The sequence below is a fragment of the Nothoprocta perdicaria genome, unplaced genomic scaffold, assembly GCF_003342845.1.
Source record: "Nothoprocta perdicaria isolate Ctin4 unplaced genomic scaffold, notPer1 scaffold_17, whole genome shotgun sequence".
Taxonomy (NCBI): Eukaryota; Metazoa; Chordata; class Aves; order Tinamiformes; family Tinamidae; genus Nothoprocta; species Nothoprocta perdicaria.
In genome coordinates, this window is record NW_020454871.1 from 7142442 (window position 1) to 7164446 (window position 22005).

The 22005-nt window shown below is 36.5% G+C and overlaps 1 protein-coding gene across 2 annotated transcripts in view; it reads left to right on the forward strand.

The window, feature by feature from the left end:
* Positions 1-22005, forward strand: part of NXT2 (nuclear transport factor 2 like export factor 2) — a 62144-nt gene that overhangs the window by 32018 nt on the left and 8121 nt on the right. For both annotated transcript variants that reach the window (XM_026035996.1, XM_026035997.1), the window contains one exon: positions 19327-19452. The gene's annotated coding sequence lies outside the window, so the exon portion shown is untranslated. The remainder of the gene's footprint in view (positions 1-19326; positions 19453-22005) is intronic.

Consider the following 22005-nt stretch of genomic DNA (forward strand, 5'->3'; position numbering starts at 1 on the left):
CTAAATTTGTTTGATGTCATCATTCTATTTCCAGTCTCATCAATCTGTTCTCAGTCTTATCACTCTATTTTCAGATGTACAAAGATGAAATTCCAGCTTCCATTGTGGGAAGCTTGATGCATAATTTCTTCTTAGGAATTTAAATATCTTTTTCTGAAGAAATGAGCAGATTGTGTACATATATCTAGTAGTTAATATATAGGAAGGAGAAGTATATGCAACTCTTCCCTTTCTGGAGTAGCTACTGGAACAGCTACTGTTGATATCAATAAAATGGAAGTAAAAGAAATTATCTTAACACCGTGGATCATAATTAATACTGCGATGAGCATTTCTTCATGTTCTTCCAGTCAACAGATGATGTGCTACTTTCTTACTTGGATTACTTATTTTTATAATAGGGCTAGAGTAGAAGTCTGCCTATTCTACCTACTTTATTGTTTACTTATTTTAAAGCTTCTTGTTTTGTTATCATTGACTTACTGTGTGGTTGTGAAGCCTGATTTGTCAGAGCCCTGTTCACAGTGACCTTTAAAGTACAGCATGTTACTGCAGCAAAGTCAGTTTTCCAGTAAGAGAGAAATGAATCAGTTGACATATCCATGGCCTTTTACAACTTGTTATATTTATGGGGTCATAGGATCTCTTTGTACAGTTCTGGTAGGCTGTGAGCTGAGTCAAATCTTGAAACCTCCCTTGCGTCCTGCTGTTACAATGTGCCCTGTTACAATGTGAAGGAGACTCTTCATATACAGTAGAGGTGAAAGTATGTTGCTGAGCATCCACCTAAACGGACAAAAAGACTCAGTAAGTTCTAACAAAAACAGCCAAACAAGTGTTTTCCAGTTGTCAAAATATGATAGTCTTGCTTGCTGGTCATTTTTCAGGCAATTGAAGTAGAAACCAAAATATTCAGACATCCCATGATGTCTCCTGTGTAGGCAAAACAACCTTTAGGAGAATGACAGGTGCCACAAACTGAGGTCTTGTCGAATTACTTCTTATGCTCCAGCAAGCTGTTACAAAATATTTATATATGTACATATTTTTCTTTTCAAACACTCCAGAATGCCTTCCACTTTTGGTCATCTATACTTTAGTGTGGGATGCTCAGATTTCTAAAATAGATACATAGATACATCTGTGCAGTCTCTGTACAAGCTCAAATGCATACTACTCAGTAGAATGAACCTCAAACTGTTTATAGGTATAGGTTTATGTCTCATGTATATATACACATACATATATGAATGTACAAGTATGTGTATATTCATATGCACACATATATGTATATATATGGTCCTTATTTTTATTTTGGAGCAACTATTAAACACCAATAGTTTGCAATGCTGAACAATCTGTGCCTTTGAAAAGAAGGACTATTTCAAAATACTTATTTTAAAACCAAAATATAAGACAAATTACATACTATCTTTGAGATGATATGATTTACCTTTGGTTGAAAATAAGGAATGACCTATGTAATAAGGAATTCCGGGTCATACTAGTTCAGCTCACAGGCAAGTTTAGTTGTGGTCTAAATACATTTCCTTGTTTTCATAATGGAATGGAATAAACAAATAGTAGAGAGATATCAAGGCCACTTGCCTCAAAATCTTAGAAATCAGTGGTTTGAATGCTGTTAAAAATACAGCCTTTCCTTGTGTTTTCGTTAGATTCTGGATCATTCCTTATAAATGGATGTCTTGTTTCACCTGTTAACTGGCATATATCTGGAGTAATTTCCGCAGCTGCAGGGAGAGATTAGACTAGACCTGTTCTATGCTTACTGAAATTAGCAGACTGTCTTCTCCATGAAAGCCTAGCAGCCCCATACTTAAAATCATCTCACTCTTCTATGCTCAGCCTGTTCCAGCTGTGATGTATTTCAGACTCTATATAAAAAGGAAATTCACACAGGTGTAGCACAGATTTTAGTCTTTAATTAGGTCAAATTACAATTAAATTCAACAGTAAGAAATAGGTTAATTGCTTTAGGCCCAATTTAACAAGAATTAAGCATTGTACAAAAACACTTCTATTACAGAAAAGATACTGAAACCTTTTTTTTTTTTTAATCTCTTTTGGTGTGGAATAGGAAGGAAACTTTGCTTTATTCTTAATTTCACAGTAAGAAAACATTATTTTTAATCTTTATAATACATTAAAATATTCAGATACTGAATAGTCAACATATACCCTAGGTCAAGCCTGAAAAGTTAGGATCATTTACAGTTAACAAAACATTTCTTTGTGAGCCTTTGTATTTAAAAAGGAAGAACAACAACAGAAGAGTTGACAGTGCAGAAGGAAAAGCTAGTGTGATTCCTTTGGCATTTAATTATATGTCTGGACTTTACCTAGCAAGCAAGTGGGACATTTTTATTGTGTATGGTGCGTAGCATCAGAGATTTGAGTTCCTGTCTATGTGATTATAGGAAAGTCACTTTGTCCCTCTGTGTCTCCATTTCCACTTAACGTGTTCATCTTGTCCATTCAGAGTGTAGGTTCAGTAGAGTTGGAAATGGCTGTGTGTTTGTGCAAGCCCTGGGACAGAGATGTCAGTGGGGACCTTTGCTGAAATATAAGAATTGCTATTTCTCTTGTGACTCTAGATAGGGCATTTGATCTCTTTGCCTTTATTTCCTCCCCTGTAAAATGGGACAATGATTCACAAGCAGGTTATGAGGACTAACTCATTAATGCTAATGAAATATTTGGAATTCCTCAGAGAGAAAACTTTAAGGACAGCAAAATATTATTGAATAAAAAATAAATGCATTCAATTTGTCATTAGTTTACATTTGAGAGATGATTCATTTAAAATATACTTTTGATCAATGAAGTATAATAGTACTTCTAATGCAAAAGCGTCTTCTTTGCTGTTCAAAGCTATGTGCAGCTTTGTGCAGTCTTTACAGGAAAAAGAAAGAGGAAGGAAGTATGCATAAGTTTGCTTCAGGAATACTAGGAATTTTAATGATTTCCTGTGTCAAATCGGAGGGTCCTTGCGCATTCAGGAGCAACTCCAAGTAAACAACAGCAGAGTAACCTTGAAAGGCTACTGAGCTCTCTAAGAATTAGAAACAAACAAAAATGGCACACTGGGGGACAGGCATACCAGAAGCCTGTTCAGATTTTTTTTAAGAGAATGAAACAGCAGTTTGTATCAGAATCTGACTCATTTGAGCAACAAGACGTATTGAGAGACAGTGGTGACAGTGCCACAAGTGTACAAGAAACCGTTTGGTCTTTTGTTCTTCTGGGGAAGCCGGAGCTGCGGAGCGTTACTGCACACGCACCTGGCAGGGGAGGGAATAATAAGCTCTAACTGTGCAGTGAGGACTTCCTCATAGATGTTGGAAAATGGCTAGTTGAGTTAGCTGATAGTGGGAGTGTATGAGTAAGAATAACACTTAATAACTTTTATTCTTTTTAATTTCTATTTCCATTATTTCTATAAACCATAAGATCTGTATGGCTATTTTTGCTGATGGAATTATTTAGCAATTCTTACAGCCCTGTTGACTTTATATAAATACATATTTTAGAAGCAATAGCTTGTTAGTGATTAAATACTCTACAAAGACCTTAAAAGTCAAAAGTATTCCATACTTGTTTCCAGTTTTTATGGCTAAATAAAGCTGCTATATTTGTATTTGCAAGTGTATATATGTGCATAGGGAATTTAGAAATACAGTAACCCCAGAGTTATATGGTGAATATGTTCAGGCTGAAGAAGTAAGAAATACAAGTTGCCTGATAACTGAAGAAACATTTGATTTTATTCTGTGCAGGCAGGAAAGGGAGTGCAACATAAGCAAGACATTTCATTTGTGGTTGAATCCACAGATGAGCTATTGTAGAAAGTATTCTCCAAAACATGCTTACATGAGAGATGGGGCACGTGGTCCTGATTAGATTTAGTACCAGCAGGGCAGTTTTATTACACAGAACCATTTCAGTTTGAAAGTTGCAAACGTGCTTCGGTGTCAGGAGTCTTTCACTGCTGCAGCAGCCTTAATGGAAATTAATAGAGCTTTGGGCCTTCCCAGCAAGTGCTCAGCACCTCTCAGCATTGACCAGTGTTACACTTGGAAAGATTCAAAGCTAGAGACAATGTTTTCTTTTAATAGTCAAACATGCTGGAAAACAAAGGAGAAAACATGCCTCGCATTCCACTGAAGTCAGTGGTTTCTGTCTCTTTTTGCACTTGAGATCGTTTCCAGGACCCATTGGCAGGGACCTTTGAGCCGGCATGTCTGTTTTTGTACATGGGTACTCACACCTAGCAGGCTAGGAATGATGCACCCCCGCTATTACATGGGTTTTTTTGCTGTGCCAAATCACTAACTGCTCTTCTGCCTATTAGCTAATAGATTGGTGACAAGAGGAGAAAGAATAGAAAGAAGAAATGAATGGCATATTTTAAAATTTTCTTCTCATGATATGCCACTGATTTGATTTATTCTGATTTATTCACTTTTTTTTTTTTTTTTTTAATGATGCTTATAAGTTCACTCCGTGGAACATTTACTTGGATTTATTGAAATATATTGAATCTATAAAAACATGAGAAGGAAAAATTTTGAACATTCATTTATCTGAGAGTGTCAGTAATTAAATAGATGTTTGGGAAACAAAATACCTAGAGGTTGTACAGTATTGCTATTGTCAAAGTATCTTTTGAACCTTAAGTTAACAATTGTTCAGAAAAAAACTGAGTGCTGTTCTTCAGCAATATTTTCCTGCTAGAAATGGGTTTACACCTGTCAAAGTGTAAATGATGAAAATGGTTTTGGAATCAGTTAAACATGATTAAGAAGGTTATGAAATTCATTAATTGTAAGATTCATTTCTTGAATAAAACATGAAGAAAATATTTCATTTTATTATACATAGCACATGTTGGATTTAACCTTTATAGCATTTCAGCAATCTGCTTCTACTTTTTACTTTTTTCTTCTTTTTTCTGCATTTCTTGATTTCTTCTGCAAATCAATAGAAGGCTGAATTTCCAGGCCTGAGTTTTACTTCAGTGGCTATTTTTCCGAACAGGGCAAGTAGGAACATCAGTAGTAATAGAAAACAAGTATACAGTTTTTCCCTCAGCGTCAGAAATTCCTAATGACGATGAACAAAAGAATCCCTAGCTAGTCTTGCTTTTTGATATAATCCCTTTTTTAAGTTTTCCTAACACAGGTCTCCATCTGTCAACCTTTGGAGAACACTCTGAAACATAGATAATAACAAGTCAGTATTTTACATATAGTATTTTTGATTGTGTTTTTTAATTGTTCAGCTTTATAGATAGATTTAATTTGGTCATATAACACAAATCAAGGCACATAGGATTTGGCAAATATGCAAGACTGTACTATATAGCAAAAATCACAACTACTGTGCTTGCTGGAAGGAAGTGCCAGGAGCCTCCCAACATGAACTGTTGATTACTTTCCTCTTCAGCCATCACAAAGAAGTCAATAAAAACCAAATTATTTCCCTAAATAATGAGCAGCACTGGTTCCTCTTTGGCCTATGTGCTTATTTATTGAGAATTACAACTTCCTCAATTGATATATACATTCAAAGGAAGAGGAAATCCAACAGTGAAACTATTTTTGAGTCAGCTCTCATCAAAGAAAACTTTACAAGTATTTTTTAATGAATAAAACATGATTTAGTTTTCAGGCCCCCAAATCTAGAAAGCAGTAATGTGAAACTTTTCCAAAAGTCCTCAAATTTTATTTTACCCTTAGGCTGAGACTGAGAACATAAGAAACAACAGTCTGGTGTGTCTGTTGCCTCTCCAAGTTCTAGCTGCTTTCTAACAGGAGATCAGAACTGCAGCTCTTCTGCTATTTAAAGGAAAGCATTGCTTGAATGATGTTACAGTAGGTATAAGCATTTGCATTTTGAAAGAGAAGAAATTTTAAAAGAATTTTTTTGGGAGAAAACTGAAGCAAAAGATGGCATTACAGAAAGCGTTGCAAAAGATAAATATAGTGGATGTATTTGGGAAACCATAGGAGTTCCTATGTCTACGGGATTAACCAGGAAAAGAGAACCAAAACAGAACAGCAAATTAAAGAGAAAAAAAAGGAAATCAATTTAAATAGTTCCATTAAAATATTTGCTGCCAAAGTGTACCCCTGGGATGTCTAAAGGAGAACACATCCTAATAATGTAAACATTTATTGAGAGTTTGCTGCTACAAAGCCTCTATGAGCTGAATGGGTCTGTCCCCCAGAGTGTTGTTATCTTCAGCTTTGAAAGTAGCCAATGGGAGTTGAAAGTTCTCTGTATCCTGTGAAATCAAATCCTTGAAAGAGCCAAAAAAAGAAAAAAACATGTTAAATAAAATAAGTAAAGAAACAGTCTCGATAGTAATGTTACAGCAAGAAATAGTACTGTGAGGAAAAAAAAAAAAGATGTGGTACTGTAGGATCTCTCCAGGCCCAACAGGCATCAGCAAAATTAGGTAGCAACATTGCCATGACATCTGTTAGTGAAATTCAGTAAGAAGCCTGCTTGAGATTTTTTTCTGGCCGTTTAGAAACTTTTCTGGGGTTTGTCAGAACTGATGGTGGTCATGATCTTTTATAACCCCAAACTATGCTAGTTAACAGGAACTGCTAAATGGTGCTTAGGGTTTTTGAGCAAAACTTCTCTATGTTACACCGATGAATTTGCATTTATTTACCACTCCAAAACGTTTACTGAAGGAAAAAAACAAACATATGATCATCCATGTCATCATTTCATATTAGCCACACTTTTGTTTTCCTTAGTCATATCAACTTTCAGGATTCCGTTCTTGGGAAGCACAAAGACTTCATGCTTTTCTAGCAAATAACAGACTAGTCAGGACACTTCCCATTTTGTATTGGACTGCTTTTATAGGTACATTCAGTAACTTCTGCCTTACTTTCTTATAGAATGTACAGCACAATCTTGACCTCATTTTCATGTGCCTTCGTTGCTAGTAGATGATAGCACATGATAGATTCATCTGGCATGTTGTTATATTTTCCTATGCTAACGTTTTTGGGGAGGAAAAAAGTAAAGAAATAACTCTACTTGACACATGCACGAGGAATGTTGGTCTGCAACCCAGGTCAATGTAAGTCTACAAAATTCCTCTTGGTTTTATTGCTGGTGTTGTCGTTAGCGATGTTCTGTGCCTGTTATCTGGTCAGATGAATTCTTTTTCTGTTATTTCAAGGCATTCCAGCACATTAAGCTTAAAGTTGTCATTTATGTGTATGCAGTTTATAAAATAATGTTACCATTACCTCACCATTTCACATGGCAATAAGATATCCTCCCTCCTAGCATTCTCCCTCCAATATGGCAATGTCACGTACTCCCCCCTGTGATTTTTTCTCAGTAAAATCTGCGACTGTGTTTTTCATAGTATTTGAATTACTATGCTGAAGCAGTAGTTGCTGATTTCTTCACATTTCTGCTGAGGACTAATGTGGAAAGTTATTTGCTGTGAGGTGCTGTCTGACTTAGAGCAAATGAATGTGTACACAGCAGTTTGCTATCACTTCATTTTGAAAGCATCCAGCAACCCATTGCTCTCTTTTGTAGTCTGGCCCCTCCGGCAAAAAGCACAATCCGCTGGCCTTTGTCTCCCACTGGTGATCTCAGCAGCCCCATACCAGCAACCACAGAAGAGGCTCCAGTGTACAAACGCTTCCTTCCTTTAGCTGCTCTTGACCACTCCAAGCCTCCTCTCCCTGTTCCTGCGTACTCTGCATGTACTCAGGCCTGTGTGACCTCCCACCTGCCCTGATTCCCACACTGCGGCCATCCGTGAAGCCAGAAGTGTCCTTAGGCAAGGGGGGGCACCAAAATACCACCTTGCCAAGTTGTTGTCCTCAATTCCAATCAAAGATGAGTTCAAGCACTCGCTTAGCTGCCAGTTGCAGAGACCATGTTTTTCATAGTTTTAATCCTTCCGAAGATCTTATCTGTTTTGTTGTCATGTGGACACATCTGACAATCTTCTGAGAGCTAATAGTGGATCTTGGAACAACTGTTTTCATTTTTAACATGGCATTGCTGTGTTCTGATTCAACACAATGATGGCCAGCCATTAGCCAGCTAAAAATCCCTCTGACTGAAAAGCCCATGTCCATCTCCTAACATAATGTAACCAAATCATTTTGCTCCTAGGATGTGCCTTTAGGCAACTGTGGCTGGGATACAAGCAAAGACATGTTGAAAAGAAGGAAAAAATGTAAATGGAATGGAGAAATTTTATGTGGTAAGAAGGGAGGGAAGGGAGAAGGAGGTGCTGAAAAGCAAGGAGAGAGTAAGTCATGGAATTTCCATGAGAAGCAGACTAAGAAGAACAAGGCACAAAAAGAGCACCAAAGCTGAGGGAGAAAAAAGACTTAGAAAAGAGAGATAAAATTCAGTTCTGACACAGAAATTAGACCAAGACAAGGAAAGGGCAATGAGCAGAAGCCCATTATATTCCACTTTTTATACTATGCTGCCGAAAGTTTTGCAAGGGGAAGGAGCTTGGCTGCATATGTGGTGTGCTGCATATGTGGTGTAGGTGCTAGGAGATTGCCTCCTGGAGCAGTGCGAAAAGAAAATATCTCTTTTCTTTTTGTATCACTTTAACCTCAAAAGAAGCCTAAGTTTCCATTGCAAAACTGCCTCCAGAATTGGAATACCATGAGGCTAAGCAGAAATAGTTCTGATATTAGAGACAAATACCCTGGCAAGTTCAGTACAAATGACTGGTGTAGACATACAGAACAGATAGGTGCTTATCAGTAATGTTAGCATCTTCCTCCCAAGTTGTTCATGATACCTATTCACTACACAGAGGTTATTAACATTAATCCCTGTTTGGGAAGAAATAAAAGATTGTGCTGCAGGAGCTAGATTCACAACTTATAGTATTTACTTTGATTTCAAGTTTACTGTAACGTAACAGATCAGAAACTGTTTCCTTGTTTACTGTGTCTAAATCATTTTATCTGTGAAAGTTTCCCTGTTGGCACTACTAATACAGAGGTGAATGTTATTAAATGAATAAACTTAAATTCTTCTCCTGTTTTGAGGGACTGGATGTACACTAGTGCACACAGTCATGACTCAGAGGACTGTGAGGCAGTTTATTGTGAATAGCTGTCAGTGTCGTGCCATTCCAGAGCTCCTGCAAGAGTGAGCAGCACTGCAGAGGGGTCTGGCCAGCCTGAGAATGCAATCAGCAGATACAGCCTTAAGTTCAAAGCATAAGTATTTTTATTTGAGGGGTTGCAGTACTTTGCATATTTTATTTCCCTCAGAAAGCTAGCATTTTCCCAAAATGACCCATTCTCGTATCCATGACTTTATTCTAAGACACATTTAAAGTTAGTACATATTTATAGTACATAGTTTGAGGTATCATCACTCCAAGCAGTCACCTTGCTTTCTTATAGGACTAGTCAATTCTTTTTGAAGGAAGGGGAGAAGGGGATCAGCACTTATTACTGATAGCGGACAAGTTCAGAACTTGACTATTAGGTAAACATTGTAGAACGTTATGCATGTACGTGGAGGCTATGTTCATGTCAATAAATTGCTTTTTGTTCATAAAGTTCTCTTCTCAAATATGTAAACATCACATCCTATGCCTGAAATCCTTTATCGCTTTCCGTATTTCTTCTCAGTTGTACTACTGTTTAACAAAAATTCCGTACTGGAATTTTCCACCAGCGTAAATCAGTTGACTTTGCATCACAGGCAGAATTTACCAAAATTAATCTGGGAGCTAATGAAGTCCATGTCAAAGCTTTTTGAAGCTTAATGCCATTTTACATAAGCATTTAAGTGCTGTAAAGCATGCTACTATAAGGAAACAATTTAATATAGCCTGAGAGAATGAAGAGAACATTGCCCTTTCTCTGGTCTTCTATTCCTTCTTGCATGTAGACTGACATGTTACTGTTACAGTTAAATCTTCACTGAGAAGTAAGAGGAGTTAGAATTCTGTCTACACTGTCTGTTTTAGGGTGCCGTAATAATTCTGATCTGCAGATGAAGAGCTTAAACATCAAAAAGACCTATAAAGCAACTGACACTGAGATTTTTCATAGTATGAAGCAGATGGTACTTACAGACAAGTAGATAGTAAGGAAATACTGTAAAAATACAGAAATTGAATTGGGGAAGCCCTATGCGTTTTGCTTCACAGAAACCTTTGCAGTCTCTTGATTCTACTCCCTGAATAATTACCTAATAATTTTTAGTTCAGACTTTGTTTACAACCCTGACTTCTTTTTCTTGATAGTTGTTCAAGGTTGTAAAGATCTGTCTAAAAATAAAAATTAGAACATGTCCCTTCTGCACGTTTCTGTCTCCTTTCTCAAATGAGACCAAACAGAAAGCACCCGACTCCAGTACTAACAGTCTTAGTTGAATATAGAACAGTGCTGAATACACCGGAGCACCAGGGAGTGCTGTTTTCAGGACAAGTGGCTGTGTAGCCATCCTGGGTGACACTGTCTGAGGGCAAAAGGCCAACTTTGTACCCTAAGTGAAGTGGCTTGGGAGATACTCTCCAAAAGATACTCTCTTTGCAGGACTCTGTGGTAGGAGAACTAGAAGTACACATTCAAGATGTGTGTAAGATGTACTCCTCACAGATCAATGACAAGAATTCTTTGGGTCTTAACAGTCTTTAGGGGATGAGGCATCTAGTGTAAATATTATAAAAATTCCCTCTCAATGTTAATCTGTCAGTCTATTGCATTCTGCAGAACCCATTTTAAATTATTAGCAATAGAACTGTGTGTTTTCTGCAATTGAACATACTGAGATGTGTACCATTGTAATCATTTTGCATACTTGTCTTTCTGCTTGAAAATGAACTTGGAAGCATCAATTTGGTTCTGTACTTGTGTGATGCAATCTTTTTCCAAGTATCTGTGAGTATAAAAGTTTACTTTTTCAATAGTTTCCTATGCTATTGCCTTAACTGTATCTTGTGAGACATTCAAAGATATCATCCTCGTTTGAAGATCCTTTATTGCAGTGTGATTTCTAAATTTTAGGAATATGATTTTGCTTTTTTTTTCATGGCTAAGATGCTAGACAGAGATCTGGTATACTAACAAGCTATATATCTGTGTGGGATGTGTGTAGGCTGCTTTATGTTGCTTTAGAAAACATTCTGATGTTCAAGAACATTCCCATCTACTGTTCTTGAAAATGTCTAGCATTTAGCACAATCTGCTGAACTCCAAAATGAAAAAAGATATTCTAAAAAGTGTTATCAGCCATTTGCATTATTGCAAATGATGCACCATTTCATCAAAGGTTGGCAGATTGCAACAGAAGCCCCAGCTGGTCTCCATGAAGTTGTTGGTTCTTTTCCTTTCTCAGTTATAGAGTACACTGCTTGGAATTACATCACTTACTATTACAGTTAGTTATTATTTTGTAGAGGCATGCACTTGGCATTGAGAAACTCTAGTACCTGGTTAGGCTGGCAGTTGCCAGTGGAAAATGCAGCTGGTAAGAACAACTTTATCTAGGTTTTGTCTCAGTATCTTAAGGATGTTTCAAAGATTTTATGAGCACTGCAAAATATGAAAGCTTTCACGTCATCATCTAAGATGAAAAGTGCTAGAAGTTTTGATGTTTACCTGTCACTGGTTCTGGGCAAGGCATTCTCACATCTGCTATTCAGGATCTTGTTTTCACTAGGAGATAGAAGTGGTCTGTACAATAAAAAGGAATCCAAGATAACTGAAAGCCACACTCTATCCACAACTGAAAATGGACATATGGCTGTGTTAGTGAACATGTACAAATATATCTTTTATTTTCCCATTCCTTTCTGCTGAAACCAAAGTTCCTGCAATGCTAGAAAGTAAATATATTGCACTAAATTTTGTCCTTTAGACTTTGCTCTGCCATGTGATGACTAAATGCTACCCTGATGTTTGACCTCATTCACAAACCATATACTGTTTGGTAGTCTAAGAATGTTTAGCCTATTTTTGACCTTATAAATCATTACTGGAGTGTAGAAATACACAATGCTGTCATCTCTACAGTGTTTGCTGTGGAAGAGGCTACCTAAGGACATTGTTTATATGCCACCTGTCGGTGAGAGTGAACAATTGCTTACATAAATAGGATATAAAGGAATTTTCTTTTTTTCTTTCTTCTTTCTTTCTCTCTTTCCATCTGTGTGTATTTTCAGCTATTCAACAAATATAAAAATTGACATAAGGCAACCTTAGTTAAGTAGAATTTGCGCTTCATTTACTCAATGATAGAGACACACTATCTGCACTTTTATGCACCTTGAGTCATGGAAGAGAATCCTTTCTGGATAGACACATGCACGGAGATGGGAACAGGACCCATCATGTCCCAGAGCAGACCACACAGGGGAATTTTGCTTTTGGCATACTCTGTGAGCCGCTGACTTCCTTAAAATACCCTACAAGGTATAGGATTTCTTTGCAGAAAAAAGAAAAAAAGAAAAAAAAGAAAAAAATATTTGGGGAAGTGATGAAATAGTTTTAGTTTCTTCTTAGACCATAGCGTTTAGAACTACTGAAGTGTCATGCATTGCAAGATGCTGCATATGGTGGCTTTTAGAGAAGTTCCCTGAGTAATTTGTATCTTTGCTTTGAAAACAAAGGGGAAGGGGAGCAGAGCTGTCCATGATTCAGGAAATAATGTCCACTGTAAGAGTCTTGGCTCTTAATATTTACTTCATCACAGATCATTTATCCGCTCAGTGCCACAGATGTGTCATGGGAACAGGAGCTTGCACCAGCTGCAGAGATTTTCCACTTCCTCCATGAGAAACCCAGGGCTACAAGAAGACCCCCAGATCGTAAGAGTCTCAACCTCCTCTTGCAGGTTTCAAATCAAACTCCAACATCAGGATAAGATTTATTCCTTTATTGCCCTTTCATTGAAAAATACTTCACCAAAACCTGTTCATTGGTGGCCTCTGAAAGGACTAGAGGAAACATCCACAAACTGAATCACCAAAAGTAACGCAGGATCTTCAGGAAAAAATTCTTAACAGTGAGGGTGACAGAGCCCTGGAACAGGCTGCCAAGAGAGGTTGTGGAGTCTCCTTCTCTGGAGGTTTTCAAGACCTGCTTGGATTCATCCCTGTACCACATGCTCTAAGTGACCCTGTGTGAGCAGGGGGCTTGGACTAGACGATCTCTAAAGGTCCCTTCCAACTTTAAGCGTTCTGTGATTCTATGATTCTCTGTTTTTGAACTCATTCCTTTACACAACAGATTCCCTTTTAATAATCCTTGACATTAGTAATGTTTATTATAACATCAAAAATTTTTAGAAGAGTAACATTTTGAGACAACAGTTACAGTGAGTGCACACCTCATACGAAACTGGTCCTTTTTTATTATTGACTGTATATTATTTTTTAAATTTTATTATGATCCAATGAAAGTAAGCAGATCTGCCAGCAGGCAGATATATTCACTGGCGAGGGAAGCAGGTCATTTTCAAGGACATGGATACTGTGCTTGTGTTTTATTTATACTGTCTGTCATGGAGTTTAACAAAATGCATATGCTTTTGATGATGCCTGCATTGCTGGTGAAAAGATTTTTTGAAGAGAATTTGCTGTCTGTTGATTTGTTGTGTACTGTGAGCAGTTTAAATTAACATGCTGAGTATTCTCATTCATGCCATATTCTCTTGTTCCACGAAGAATAGGTAGGGAGATAATTTTTGGCAGGTACTGTCTCTGTTAACTAGATTGTCCATCCAGTATGTGCTTTATTATTGTATTATTTCCATTAGAACATATTTTAAAAGTGATTTTTTCAGTATACATCTTGATCTGCATTTTTCATTACCTCCACTGCTGGTGTTTATCTCTGATAGTTCATTGAATGTCTACTTCGACAGGTACTCTTTTGTTCTCTCAGTTCTTTGGGAATGTTAAGGACTTTGTCTTTGATTTCCACATTTTCTTGTTATACACATTTTTATGGTGATTTCATCAGCTCTCATCTTCAAAGCTTGTCCATGGTCTGAAGTTTTTCAGATCTACCTCTCTACTTCTTAGGCCTTCTCTTATCACATAGTGTTGCCTCATTTCCTGTTTAATATCTTTTTCTTTGCAGGCAAACCAAACACTCCACAGTTCTCTGTGTTGCTCAGCCCTGCAATAATGTGGGGCTTCATTCATCCAGTATTCATCCAGTATTCAAATTCTACTGCTTCATGCAAAACATTCTCTAATAACATTTCTAATTAACATTTTTGTTCTTTCCTCACAGCTATGACTCTAGATCACTCCCCAGCCATGACTGTTGTAACATCATCCACACTTTCCATAATGTTTAATTACCCTCTCTCTTCATCCCCATAATTTGTCTAAAATGTGTTTGTTAGACTGCTAATATAACCACATCCTTCCCCCTTTTCTGCTACATAATTTCTTAAATGTTATTTTCTACCTCTCCTCCCTTAGGCATCCATAGCTCACAGTGAGCCATGCTAAACTTGACCTTTTTGGAAATGCTACAGAGCCTGTAATTTTGATGAGGGCTATATGCAGCAGCACGAATCTCATTGTAGAACCTTACACATCATGTGAGAAAAAAATATTCAAAGCCTAAGGACAAGATGTAACATTTTCCAGTATTTCAAACCTATACAGAATGACTGATGACAAATTTAACAAGTAATTGTTTGTGTCAGACAATATGACAACTATTGAGCAAACAGCTGTTACTCCAGATGGAGTAGCTATGACAGCTGGTGGGTCCAGGTGCATCGCTCTGGAATAAACCAACAGAGCACTGGCATGTTCATTTATTCATGGCTGTTTTGGTGGCACTTCTACCAGTTTATTGGATACTATCCTTTCAATCCTTAAGAAATCATTTTTGCATGATGATGTATTAATGTGTTGATACCTCAGTAAGGTGGGAGAGATACCATTGAGATTACCAGTAGATGAGAATTCAGAGCAGAATCTGCTATAATTCCTTTGGTGTATTCACTTACATTTTGTAAAATCTGGCTACAGGAGATGCTTGCTTTTCCTGTAGATTTTCTTTTAGATTTCTTATGTTATTCAGGAGCAGAAATACTGTTTTACTTATTCACTTATTCACTTGTTCACTTATTTTGTATCCTCATTTTCCTGACTAGAGCATTGTGCCAGGTAATTCAATGGTTGAACTGTTATGGATGGAATATTTACTGAGAACTGAACTGGGATCAATAAATGCCATATAGGTCCATGAATGAGTTGGATTGATTGAAAGTATAAGTGTGTAAGGTTCTGCAACCTATTATCGGTACCTTGAATTATCCTCTTATTTGATTTTAGTGCCTAAGAAGAAAGTGTATCTCTCAATCTTCCTGGGAAATCAACTTGAAATAAAAATCCAAAGGTCATTTATGAAATTCTTCATGTTTCTGGCTCAGTTGGTCTGCATGGTTCTTTAGACAATCTTCATATTCTTAAACCTCTTTTCAAGAGAATGGCAATGTGGAAGAACAGTACTCCATTTTTTCTCTTGGATATAAACTCTGTAGGAATTCAGGAACAGTTTTTAAGGTATAGTAATGGCTTTTTAGTTAAAAAAACAAAAATGCTGTTCTTCATAACTTACATTTTGTGTTCCCACCAGGCTTACTGATGTATTTTTAAAGATATCCCTCATTGGCAGACTAGTACAGCCACTGGAGTTAATGATCAGATTTAATGTTCATTGATGAAACAGTATTTTGATTGCAGCAATGTGGTTTGATTGAAACTTTTATTGGGAATGAGAACCCATGCTATTGAATAGTTTATAAGAGCAGTAAAAATGTGACAGGAAGATTCACATGCTTTGTGTTACAAGAAGTCCCTTTCAAAGATTATAGTTTGAGAAGAGAAAAAAAGAGAGTTGATGATTATATAAGAAGTTATAAGCTCTGGAGCTCCATGAAGGGTAAATAATATTTCATGTAAACAAAGCAACATTCATTTAAAAAAAGATATTGTCATGTAAAAGAGTAGAAGTAACTAAAGCAAAAATAAACATTTTGATGGCAAACAGATTAGATGATCTCAAACGTGACAGCTCACGACTTTGAGGTATAGCAAACATGGACATTGGAACAGTAGCCTTATACTGTACAATTGTACAGTTCATACTGTACAGTTCATTACAGACAGTCCTTCCTGTTTACAGCCTTGCTAGCAGAAAGTACTCTCTTATGGTTCAAGCAACCATGTTTGTTTATATTGTATATCTTTATTTTACTGGCATACTTAATGTCTCCTTGAATCATTTATAACTGCAACTTTTGATGCTAAAATTTATCATCGGAAGTTCAGGCTGCATCTTTTCATATTCCTTTCTGATAAAGTATGTGTGCATGCATATTGGTAGAAGAAGCAGGGGGACAGAGACTGCATGTGGGGAAAAAAAATCCAAATATTCAAGTCTACTCAAACTGATACAGTCATAGGAAACCAAATGCAGAGCTCCAGTTAACAGCTGTTGTAGAATCAACAGGGGCATCTAGCACCTGTTTTGTGAGGTCTCCCAAAATGACAGTAATTAGTTTTGGTTTTGTTTTAGCAAAGTGACAGCAGATTTACTAAAAGCAGTGATATATTGAAACTGTAACTCGGGGAATATTCTGCACAAAACAGTAGCACCGTTTTAAGTTACAACATATTTAGTACATAAACTGCTTGATATTTTAACTTTGTATTAGTCTTTAATTTGAAATAGCTCTGATGTCTATTGACTAGTTTCATCTGAAACAGAAGCATCTGTTACAAAATATTGATCTTTGCATCACCTTTTAGCCAAGTAGGTTAATTGAATGGTGCTTGGGGAAATTACTTGAGACGCTGTCTAATATTTATCTTCAAAGAGCTGATGGAATTGTTTGACATTTAGCCAAGATACCTGCAAAAAAATGCTGCTTGAGCAGTGAGGTGGTGTAGCTTAGGTAGTGGTTAAATTTTGAAGAAACTTAGGTTTTTCCTTAATTTGATATTTAGATATTTAGAACAAACCAACCAAGAGGCAGATCTGGCCTGCAATAAAATTAGTGGAATTTTGCCTTTGTTTTGACAGTTAGACTACAGGACTACTGATGCTTCAGGGAATGGTCACTACCTCTGCCATAGCAATTTTCAATCATAGAATACATGCTTACAGTGACATGTTTTACTGTAAAGTGTGTGATACTCATGTCAAAATACTTCCTTTTGGTTCCATGTCTTTGTACATACTTAAAATCTAGTCTAAATCAGCAGACAATGTGCTGATTTACCAGATAGCAAGTGTCGCATTTTAATGAGAGAAAATATTTCTAATACTCCTCAAATATCTAAGGGAAAAGAGGAATGTTTTATCATCTGAATCTCCCTGCAAATTCCTCGTAGTTTTACATTTAGTTGTGAAGCAGACAGACAATAATTTGATAAAGTTATTTTTTAAATAACCCCCTTTTCTACACAGTACAAAATGGTGATTACGAACTGTAGCAGACCATTGTTGCAGAATAATAACTGTCTGTTACCATCTGCTGCTCCGTATATCCATCAGGCACCAATCAATATTATCTAAGCATTGAAATACAATCAGAAAAAAAAAAGGTGATTTCTGTTTCTTCTTCTTGTGGTTTATTTCTGTTTGTATTTCTCTTGTCTAAATGTTCCACTGACATCAAGGGCTCTCCAAATGTCTTCTAATACGGAAAATATTTGTGAAGTTAGAGGTACGTGAGACAATGTTTTGGGGTGGTAATGTTGATTTTTGTGCGGTGTATTATTTAGTAGATTTTTTATTTCAGTTGTGATTAATTTTTTTCACTAAATATTTCTTATTTAGTCTGATATGAGATTAAAATTTTTCAGGTAAGTGTGTTCAACATAACTTTTTTTTACAGTCTTCCATTTAAAATAAAGCAAGTGTTGATACTCCTTTTCTAGCCCATCCTACCTGAAAGTGATTCTTTAGGGATTCTCTGGCATGGAGAAATATTGCTTAGCATTTGATTATTGTTAAGTCAGCTCATTAACTAGGTAATTGTTGTGCCTGCCTACTGCTGCTGGGCAGCATGTAATTGAGCCAAGTGTAAATTGAGCTTCAGAATATACTATAAATTGACCTGACCTAACTCTTTAATAAAGACAGCATATAAACCATAATCCTAGCCCTGCAGGCCTTTCTCATCTGAATAAACTTTGCTCCATAGTTCTGTTCAATATGTGGAGTGGTTAATTTTCAATCTATAGTTGATTAAAAATTATTCTTAAAACTTCTTAAATTGAAAATTGGATTTTCAACTAGACTATTCTAAAAAAAAAAAAAATTTAAAGGAAAAAAAAAGTGTTTGAAAACCCCAGACACTTGAAAGTTGGGAAGAAACATTGCTTTTGATCCAAAGCAGCTGAAAATGCGTTCACAAACAAAACTTCCTTCTTTCTTGTGTTTCTAACTGTAAAAGCATTGCTTTTATTGAAAATTTCATTGGAACAGAAACTCATTTTCCAATGTGATTTAGGAGTAAATTGGTTCATTTGGGATGAGAAGATAGTTAATGGCCCTCAGGCTTTTCAGGATTTACAACTAGGACACAGAAGGGATGAATATTTGATAGTTTGTACTGGACAAAAGGAGGGGACAATGATAACTGAATATCTTGTTTACAGTGCTTTATTTTCAGATTTACTTCTTTTGTTAGCAGGCATCTAGTGTCAATTAGAACAGGTTCGGAAGTTGTACCTTAGATTCTTTTGGTCTGCTTGAGATGCAGACTGCTACTGCCATTTCCAGTTGGTCTTCCTGGTCTAACTGGAAGCTGGGCAGATGTAAAGATGAGCTGAATTGGGCTTTCTTTCCCAGTGCTTCAGAATGAAGATACTTCCCAGGATGAGCTTTTACTGTGCCAAGGGAATGAGGCAAATACAGATTTTTTTTTCCCTCTAATCTTAATCTGGCTATGTAAAGGCAAGTTATGTAAGGGGAGATCTGGAGGCAAAAGATGGCATATTTTTTCCAAGCTTTAGTAAAAACTGAGCAGTACTAGATGGAGCTAGGGAAAAGAACTAGCCAAACTATTGTTGCTACTGTGCTTGCAGCACTGTACTGTCGCAGATGATGAATGATTGGGCTGGTTCAGCTACACCCAAGTTAAAGAAAAGCATGTTCATGTGGTGCTCCCAATGCTCGTAAAACTCTGTAGTCAGCTGCTGTGTATGATCATGCAAGGCATTGTACAGGTATTTCATACTCTAGATATCTAGATAACAACTATTTCCCACATTTTGTTTTGTATATACAGGACATAACTGTGAGCTGACACCCTGCACAGCGATGCAATACAGTGCTGACACCATCATTGGAATTTCAAGCTAAAACTGTGAGATAGATGGACAAGTTCAAGTAGAACCAAATAAGAAGTTCAAAGGTAAGGCTCTAAGCCTCTTCCCTCCAGTATATACACATATATAAATATATGTGTACACATATACACAATTCAGCTATCAAGTTGCTATGTATAACCATGTCTATTGTTATACAGCTATTTTTATCTAGTGTTTAATTATACGAGAACATATTTTCATAAGAGAGCATATGCTATTTCATTACTTAGCATTTTAAGCTTTCTTTACCTATCAATTGGTGTAACACTTTGAACTGACATGTTTTGAAAATTTTGCCCCACATGTGAGTGTTTTCACATGGATTAAATTTGAATATTTACATATATTTTATCTCATTATATCCTTGTAGGTCTGTAAGACCTGGTACTACTATTTGCAGTTCAATATAATGCAAGTTGAATTTTTCTTTAAGAAACAAGAGGGATGTTTATCGGGGTAAGAGTCATTGCATTCCTCTAGCTCTGGTATGATAGGAATTTGGGGTGGAGCAGTGAGTGCGTATTCCAGAGTCCCCATGGGATTCTGACCAACACAGGTTCTGTCTGAGTCTATCCGCAGTAACATGTCTTCTTTGTTGAGAATGAACTGGCCTAACCAGCCCTCCTTTAAGCCCACTGTGGTTTAATAATCCAGCTCCAGTTTTATCAATATTTTGCTATCCAGTATATAGGTCATAGCATGAACACTTTAGATCTGCTCCCACTTCCCACTGGAATGAACAGACATAACCTTGAGTTCTCATTCAGCCCCTGCACAGGCAAAACCCTCAGACATTGAGTCAGGATCTTGCTTCAGAGGCATCATGTTAATCAGAACCTGTCTGGATTTGGCTAATGCCAATTGCTTGCCTTGTGTTAGGATGCATTTCCTTGAACTTGTAGACATCTGACTAACATTATTTATGCATCTTGGTAGCTTTTATAAAAGTTCAGAGCACAGTGTTTCACAAGAACCTTTCAGCATTTCAAAAGATTCAAGGATTAGAGATAGCATATATTACATTTACTCTGCATGAGAGTCTTTAAACATTCTGCTTTCCCAGCTTGAAGGCTGAAGTGCTGTGTGAATCACTGACCTTGAGGGAATCCTCTGGTAAACATTTCTATACCTGCTAAATCTTTGAACTGTAATTGGACATTGTTAACACGGAAGCTGTCTGTGCCATGCTGTCAGTGAAGGCAGATAAGCTTAATATAAGAGAGTGAACCTACCAGTTTTATTTTGATCAAAGATGTAAGCCTTGAATTATGTCTTTGGACTCTATTTATTTCAGTAGAGAAGCCATAGTGTTGCATACAACCCAGCAGGGAGATTTTGAACCTTCAGAATTTGATCATGATATATTATGATTTGAGTATATATTACATATAATTAATCAATAGGAAAGCACTTCAGTTCCTTTTTTTTTTAAATAAAGCGTATTCCATTTGAAATTTCTAAGTGCTAATTATGTCACCTTAAATGGGAATAAATTATAAAACCATGGAAGCTACAACATGTTAATCTGATTCCAGTATGATAATTTGCAAAACTAAGGACTTCCCGTTTCAGCATGAGTAATCAAGACAGATGAACCTGATCTTAGTCTACTGTTGGAGTGTTTACGGAAAATGCACAGTTAGTTGCGCAGTACAGTTTGAAATGTAGCCTCGCAATATGCAGTTTGGATTCATTTATGCATAGACATTAATGCCTATGCAAAATTGTCGTGGAGAGATTCTGTGGGAAAAAAGAATTTTTACTTTGTTCGAAATTAAATTATACTTCAATTCTGTGACCATTAAAGTATCCTCCCAGTATCAAAATCATTTGAATTAAAATATGTGCCAAGATTTTGGCAAAGATTCTGAAATCACCTCAAGCTTTGCTATGAATTTTAATTAATTGAGCATCACTCAATGAAACGAAAGAAAATCTAGGTAACCAAGATGTTGCAATGTTCCCTCTTCCAAATGCCATTTAGTTATGATATTTTTACTAAACTTTGACCAAAATCATGAAGCAGTCACATATGAGAATTACTTCCTATCTCCATATAGATATTTGTACTATACACATATCATCTTATTTGTTATAACTGCAATTACAGCTTTTATTCATTGCTGTTAGTATCAACTATTTGGGAAGCTTCCAGAAAATAATAATTTTAAAGGTAAGCATTATATAGAATCAAAAATATCACATATAGCTAAATTCACCTCACAGTTGTAATAGCCAATCTCAGCAGAGCTACACTTTATGCTCCTACAGAAATAATTTGGTCCATAAGATCTGAATTGATTTCAAATTATTTCACCTTCCTTATGGTGGGTAGGTGGGTGCAGTAGAACTGTGAATTCTAGGAATCATCTTCAGATGGAAAGATATTTTAATGAATCATCTCAATGCAAACTTTGTCTGGGAGGTCAGTGGCCTTACTGCTGAGTCATGCTAGCATCTGCAGCTTTTAAGTTCTTTCTAGGATGTAAAAGGGCATGGGTAAATAGTACATAAATATTAAGGCTAAAAAAAAATGTTGGGCATAGCTTGGTTTTTGAAGAGAAAATATGGCTTACAACTACTTGTGACCTGAACTA